Genomic DNA, 7,183 nt, shown 5'->3' with positions numbered 1-7,183 from the left:
AACATTCATTCATGATAAAAACTCTCAGCAAAATGGGTATAGAGGGCAAGTACCTCAACATAATAAAGGCCATGTATGATAATCCCACAGCCAACATCATAATGAAAACTGAGAAGCTGAAGGCTTTTTCTCTGAGATTGGGAAGAAGACCGGGATGCCCACTCTCCCCACTGTTATTCAACATAGTACTGGTGGTCCTAGCCACAGAAATTAGACAAAACAAAGAAATACAACCAATCCAAATTGGTAAAGAAGAGGTTAAACTGTCACTATTTGCCGATGACATGATACTGTACATAAAAAACCCTAAAGACTCCACTCTAAAACTACTATAACTGATATCGGAATACAGCAAAGTTGCAGGATACAAAATTAACACACAGAAATCTGTGGCTTTCCTATACACTAACAATGAACTAATAGAAAGAGAAATCAGGAAAACAATTCCATCAAAAAGAATAAAATCCCTAGGAATAAACCTAACCAAGGAAGTGAAAGACCTATACCCTGAAAACTATAAGACACTCTTAAGAGAAATTAAAGAGGACACTAACAAATGGAAACTCATCCCATGCTCTTGGTTAGAAAGAATTAATATAATCAAAATGGCCATCCTGCCCAAAGCAATATACAGATTCGATGCAATCCCTATCGAATTACCAACAGCATTCTTCAATGAACTGGAACAAATAGTTCAAAACTTCATATGTAAACACCAAAGACCCTGAAGAGCCAAAGCAATCCTGAGAAGGAAGAATAAAGTGGAGGGATCTCGCTCCCCAACTTCAAACTTTACTACAAAGCCACAGTAATCAAGACAATTTGGTACTGTCACAAGAACAGAGCCACAGACCAGTGGAACAGAATAGAGACTCCAGACATTAACCCAAACATATATGGTCAATTAATATACAATAAAGGAGCCATGGACATACAATGGGGAAATGACAGTCTCTTCAACACATGGTGGTGGCAAAACTGGACAGCTACATGTAAGAGAATGAAACTGGATCACTGTCTAACCCCATACACAAAAGTAAATTAGAAATGGATCAAAGACCTGAATGTAACTCATGAAACCATAAAACTCTTAGAAAAAAACATAGGCAAAAATCTCTCGGACATAAACACGAGTGACTTCTTCATGAACATATCTCCCTGGGCAAGGGAAACAAAAGCAAAAATGAACAAGTGGGACTATATCAAGGTGAAGGGCTTCTGTACAGCAAAGGACTCCATCAATAGAACAAAAAACGTACCCTACAGTATGGGGGAATATATTCATAAATGACAGATCTGATAAAGGGTTGACATCCAAAATATATAAAGAACTCATGCACCTCAACAAACAAAAAGCAAATAATCCAATTAAAAAATGGGCAGAGGAGCTGCATAGACAGTTCTCTAAAGAAGAAATACAGATGGCCAACAGGCACATGAAAAGATTCTCCACATTGCTAGTTATCAGAGAAATGCAAATTAAAACCACAATGAGATATTACCTCACACCAGTAAGGATCGCCACCATCCAAAAGACAAACAACAACAAATGTTGGCAAGGATGTGGAGAAAGGGGAACCCTCCTACACTGCTGGTGGGAATGTAAATTAGTTCAACTGTTGTGGAAAGCAGTATGGAGGTTCCTCAGAAAACTCAAAATAGAAATACCATTTGACCCAGGAATTCCACTTCCAGGAATTTACCCTGAGAATACAGCAGCCCAGTTTGAAAAAGACAGATGCACCCCTACGTTTATCGCAGCACTATTTACAATAGCCAAGAAATGGAAGCAACCTAAGTGTCCATCAGTAGATGAATGGATAAAGAAGAGGTGGTGCATATATGCAGTGGAATATTATTCAGCCATAAGAAGAAAACAAATCCTATCATTTGCAACAACATGTATGGAGCTAGAGGGTATTATGCTCAGTGAAATAAGCCAGGTGGAGAAAGACAAGTACCAAATGATTTCACTCATATGTGGACTGAAGGAACAAAACAGCAGCAGAATCACAGAACCCAAGAATGGGCTAATAGTTACCAAAGGGAAATGGGACTGGGGAGGAGGGGTGGAAAGGGAGGGATAATGGGGGGGAAAGAAAGGGGGCATTAAAATTAGCATGTATAATGTGGGGGAAGGCATGGGGAGGGATGTGCAACACAGAGAAGACAAGTAGTGACTCTACGGCATCTTACTACACTGATGGACAGTGACTGTAATGGGGTTTGTGGGGGGCACTTGGTGAAGGAAAGAGTCTAGCATAATGTTCCTCATGTAATTGTAGATTAATGATACCAGAAAAAATTAAGTCATAAGATTTTCTTTTGTCGTTATCATGAAAGAATCCTTTTGATAATATTTACTTTTTCCTTTGTATATGTTTTTCAATCTAATTTATACGGTTTTTATAATTTTTGAAAATGTCAATATACTCCATTCTTTGTTAAACAAATGTATAGTCATTAAACTTTCATATCTTTGATTTAGTCATTTACAAAATAACAAGAAGTAATTCACAAAATGTTCAAATTTTCCTCCTTACCATCCAATTTTTTCATCTTTTTGCAACACATTTTACTATTCCATGAACTTGCAGGTTTTAAAATATATTTGTAGCACACTTTTATATAACTGTAACACTGTGTATTGATCTTATGTTTAATATGATTCTATTTTTTTCCTTCCTTCCTTTTCTTTATGATTTCACTGGTAGGCTCTTCCATCCTGATTCCTGTTATTATGTTTTTCTCCACCCTTTATGTCCTCCTGACTATTCAGCCTCTATACATAACAATCCTTGACATTCCCTCATTACTCATTTTGTTTCCTCCTCCTCTGAGCCTAAATTTTCTCTGGCTCCAGGTAGGGTGCCTTTACTCTCATACTATGATAGGCTGCATGTGGTTTCCCCTTTTGTTCTTTTTTACCCTGGACAAACCTTTTTTAAGAGTAGCCACTGTGGTCATTTCCTACCCAGGCTTCGCTCTTGTAGATTTTCATCCTCACATAAAAAATTCTCTTCTTTCTCCACCCACTCCCTTCTTTTTTTTTTTTTGACTGTATGATTTTTTTTTTGGTATCATTAATCTACAATTACATGAGTGACATTATGTTTACGAGACTCCCCCGATCATCAAGTCCCCACCACATACCCCATTACAGTCACTGTCCATCAGCATAGTAAGATGCTATAGAATGACTACGTCTTCTCTGTACATACTGCCTGTACCGTGTGCTCCCCCCGCTACATTATGTCTGCTAATTGTAATGCCCCTTTTACCCCCTTGTCCCTCTCTTCCCACCCATCCTCCCCAGTCCCTTTCCCTTTGGGAAGTGTTAGCCCATTCTTGAGTTCTGTGAGTCTGCTGCTGTTTTGTTCCTTCAGTTTTTGTCTTTGTTCTTATACTCCACAGATGAGTGAAGTCATTTGGTACTTGTCTTTCTCTGCCTGGTTTATTTCACTGAGCATAATACCCTCTAGCTCCATCCATGCTGTTGCAAATAGTAGTATTTGTTTTCTTCTTACGGCTGAATTGTTAATATATACCACCTCTTCTTTATCCATTCATCTACTGATGGACACTTAGGTTGCTTCCATTTCTTGGCTATTGTAAATAGTGCTGCAACAAACATAGGGGTGCATATGTCTTTTTGAGACTGGGCTCCTGCATTCTTAGGGTAAATTCCTAGAAGTGGAATTCCTGGGTCAAATGGTATTTCTATTTTGAGTTTTTTGAGGAACCTCCATATTGCTTTCCACAATGGTTGAACTAGTTTACATTCCCAGCAGCAGTGTAGGAGGGTTCCCCTTTCTCCACATCCTCGCCAGCTTTTGTTGTTGTTTGTCTTTTGAATGGTGGCCATCCTAACTGGTGTGAAGTGATATCTCAGTGTGGTTTTAATTTGCATTTCTCTGATGATTAGGAATGTGGAACATCTTTTCATGCACCTTTTGGCCATCTGAATTTTTTCTTTGGAGAAGTTTCTGTTCAGATACTGTGCCCATTTTTTAATTGGATTATTTGATTTTTGTTTGTTGAGGTGCATGAGCTCTTATATTTTGGATGTCAATCCTTTATTGGACATGTCATTTATGAATATATTCTCCCATACTGTGGGATACCTTTTTGTTCTATTAATGATGTCCTTTGCTGTTCATAAGCTTTTCAGCTTGATAGAGCCCACTCGTTCATCTTTGTTTTTGTTTCCCTTGCCTGGGGAAATACGTTCATGAAGAAGTTACCCATGTTTATATCCAAGAGATTTTTTTCCTATGTTTTTTCCAAAGAGTTTTATGGTTTCGTGATTTACATTCAGGTCTTTGATCCATTTCGAATTTACTTTTGTGTATGTGGTTAGACAATGATCCAGTTTCATTCTCTTACATGTAGCTGTCCAGGTTTGCCAACACCAGCTTTTGAAGAGGCTGTCATTTCCCCATTGTATATCCATGGCTCATTTATCATATATTAATTGACAATATATGTTTGGGTTAATATCTGGAGTCTCTATTCTGTTCCAATGGTCTGTGGGTCTGTTCTTGTGCCAGTACCAAACTGTCTTGATTACTGTGGCTTTGTAGTAGTGCTTGAAGTTGGTAAGCGAGATCCCCCCACTTTATTCTTCCTTCTCAGGATTGCTTTGGCTATTCAGGGTATATTGTGGTTCCATATGAATTTTAGAACTTTTTGTTCCAGTTCATTGAAGAATGCTCTTGGTATTTCGATAGGCATTGCATTGAATCTGTAGATTGCTTTAGGCAGGATGGCCATTTTGATAATATTAATTCTTCCTACCCAAGAGCATGGGATGAATTTCCATTTGTTAGTGTCCTCTTTAATTTCTCTTAGGAGTATCTTGTAGTTTTCAGGGTACCGGTCTTTCACTTCCTTGGTTATGTTTATTCCTAGGTATTTTATTCTTTTTAATACAATTGTGAATGGACTTGTTTCCCTGGTTTCTCTTTCTGGTAGCTCATCATTGATGTATAGGAAAGCAACAGACTTCTGTGTATTAATTTTATATCCTGCAACTTTTCTGAATTCAGATATTAGTTCTAGTAGTTTTAGAGTGGAGTCTTTAGGGTTTTTATATACAATATCATGCCATCTGCAAATAGTGACAGTTTGACTTCTTCTTTACCAATCTGGATTCCTTGTATTTCTTTGTTTTGTGTGATTGCCATGGCTAGCACATCCAGTACTACGTTGAATAACTGTGGGAGAGTTTGCATCCCTGTCTTGTTCCCAATCTTAGGTGAAAAGCTTTCAGCTTCCTGAAGTTAAGTATGATGTTGGCTGTGGGCTTATCATAAATGGCATTTATTATGTTGAGGTACTTGACCTCTATACCCATTTTGTTGAGAGTTTTTATCATGAATTGAATGGATGTTGAATTTTGTCAAATGCTTTTTCAGCATCTATGGAGATGATCATGTGGTTTTTGTCCTTCTTTTTGTTGATGTGGTGGATGATGTTGATGGATTTTCGAATGTTGTTCTATCCTTGCTTCCCTGGGATGAATCCCACTTGGTCATGGTGTATGATCCTCTTGATGTATTTTTGAATTCAGTTTGCTAATATTTATGTTGAATATTTTTGCATCTACATTCATCAGGGATATTGGTCTGTAATTTTCTTTTTTGGTGGGTCTTTGCCTGGTTTTGGTATTAGAGTGATGTAGGCCTTGTAGAATGAGTTTTGGAGTATTCCCTCCTCTTCTCTTTTATGGAAAACTTTAAGGAGAATGGGTATTATGTGTTCTCTTTATGTCTGATAAAATTCAGTGATAAATCCATCTGGCCCGAGGGTTTTGTTCTTGGGTAGTTTTTTGATTACCGCTTCAATTTCTTTGCTTGTAATTGGTTTGTTTAGATTTTGTGTTTCTTCCTTGGTCAGTCTTGGAAGGTTGTATTTTTCTAGGAAGTTATCCATTTCCTCTAGGTTTTCCAGCTTGTTAGCATATAGGTTTTCATAGTATTCTCTAATAATTATTTGTATTTCTTTGGGGTCCGTCGTGATTTTTCCTTTCTCGTTTCTGATTCTGTTGATGTGTGTTGATTCTCTTTTTCTCTTAATAAGTCTGGCTAGAGGCTTATCTATTTTGTTTATTTTCTTAAAGAACTAGCTCTTGGTTTCACTGATTTTTTCTATTGTTTTATTCTTCTCAATTTTAATTATTTCTTCTCTGATCTTTATTATGTCCCTCCTTCTCCTGACTTTAGGCCTCATTTGTTCTTCTTTTTCCAATTTCGATAATTGTGACTTTAGACTATTCATTTGGGATTGTTCTTCCTTCTTTAAGTATGCCTGGAGTGCTATATACTTTCCTCTTAAGACTGCTTTTGCTGTGTCCCACAGAAGTTGGCACTTTGTGTTGTTGTTGTTGTCATTTGTTTCCATATATTGGTTGATCTCTATTTTAATTTGGTCGTTGATCCATTGATTATTTAGGATCATGTTGTTAAGCCTTCATGTGTTTGTAGGCCTTTCTGCATTCTTTGTACAATTTAGTTCTAGTTTTATACCTTTGTGGTCTGAAAAGTTGGTTGGTGGAATTTCAATCTTTTTGCATTTACTGAGGCTCTTTTTGTGGCCTAGTATGTGGTCTATTCTGGAGAATGTCCCATGTGCACTTGTGAAGAATGTGTATCCTGTTGCTTTTGGATGTAGAGTTCTATAGATGTCTGTTAGGTCCATCTGTTCCAGTGTGTTGTTCAGTGCCTCTGTGTCCTTACTTATTTTCTGTCTGGTGGATCTATCCTTTGGTGTGAATGGTGTGTTGAAGTCTCCTAAAATGAATGCATTGCATTCTATTTCGTCCTTTAGTTCTGTTAGTATTTGTTTCACATATGCTGGTGCTCCTGTGTTGGGTGTACATATATTTTTAAAGGTTATATCCTCTTGTTGTATTGATCCCTTTATCATTATGTAATGTCCTTCTTTATCTCTTGTTACTTCCTTTGTTTTGAAGTCTATTTTGTCTGATACTAGTACTGCAACACCTGTTTTCTCCCTGTTGTTTGTATAAAATATCTTTTTCCATCCCTTGACTTTTAGTCTGTGCATGTCTTTGGGTTTGAGGTGTGTCTCTTGTAAGCAGCATATAGATGGGTCTTTTTTTTTTATCCATTCAGTGACTCTATGTCTTTTGATTGGTACATTCAGTCCATTTACATGTAGG

Source organism: Manis pentadactyla, chromosome 4 (assembly GCF_030020395.1).
Source record: "Manis pentadactyla isolate mManPen7 chromosome 4, mManPen7.hap1, whole genome shotgun sequence".
Taxonomy (NCBI): domain Eukaryota; kingdom Metazoa; phylum Chordata; class Mammalia; order Pholidota; family Manidae; genus Manis; species Manis pentadactyla.
The sequence above is the reverse complement of the archived record's forward strand: the minus strand, read 5'-3'. Positions refer to the sequence as shown.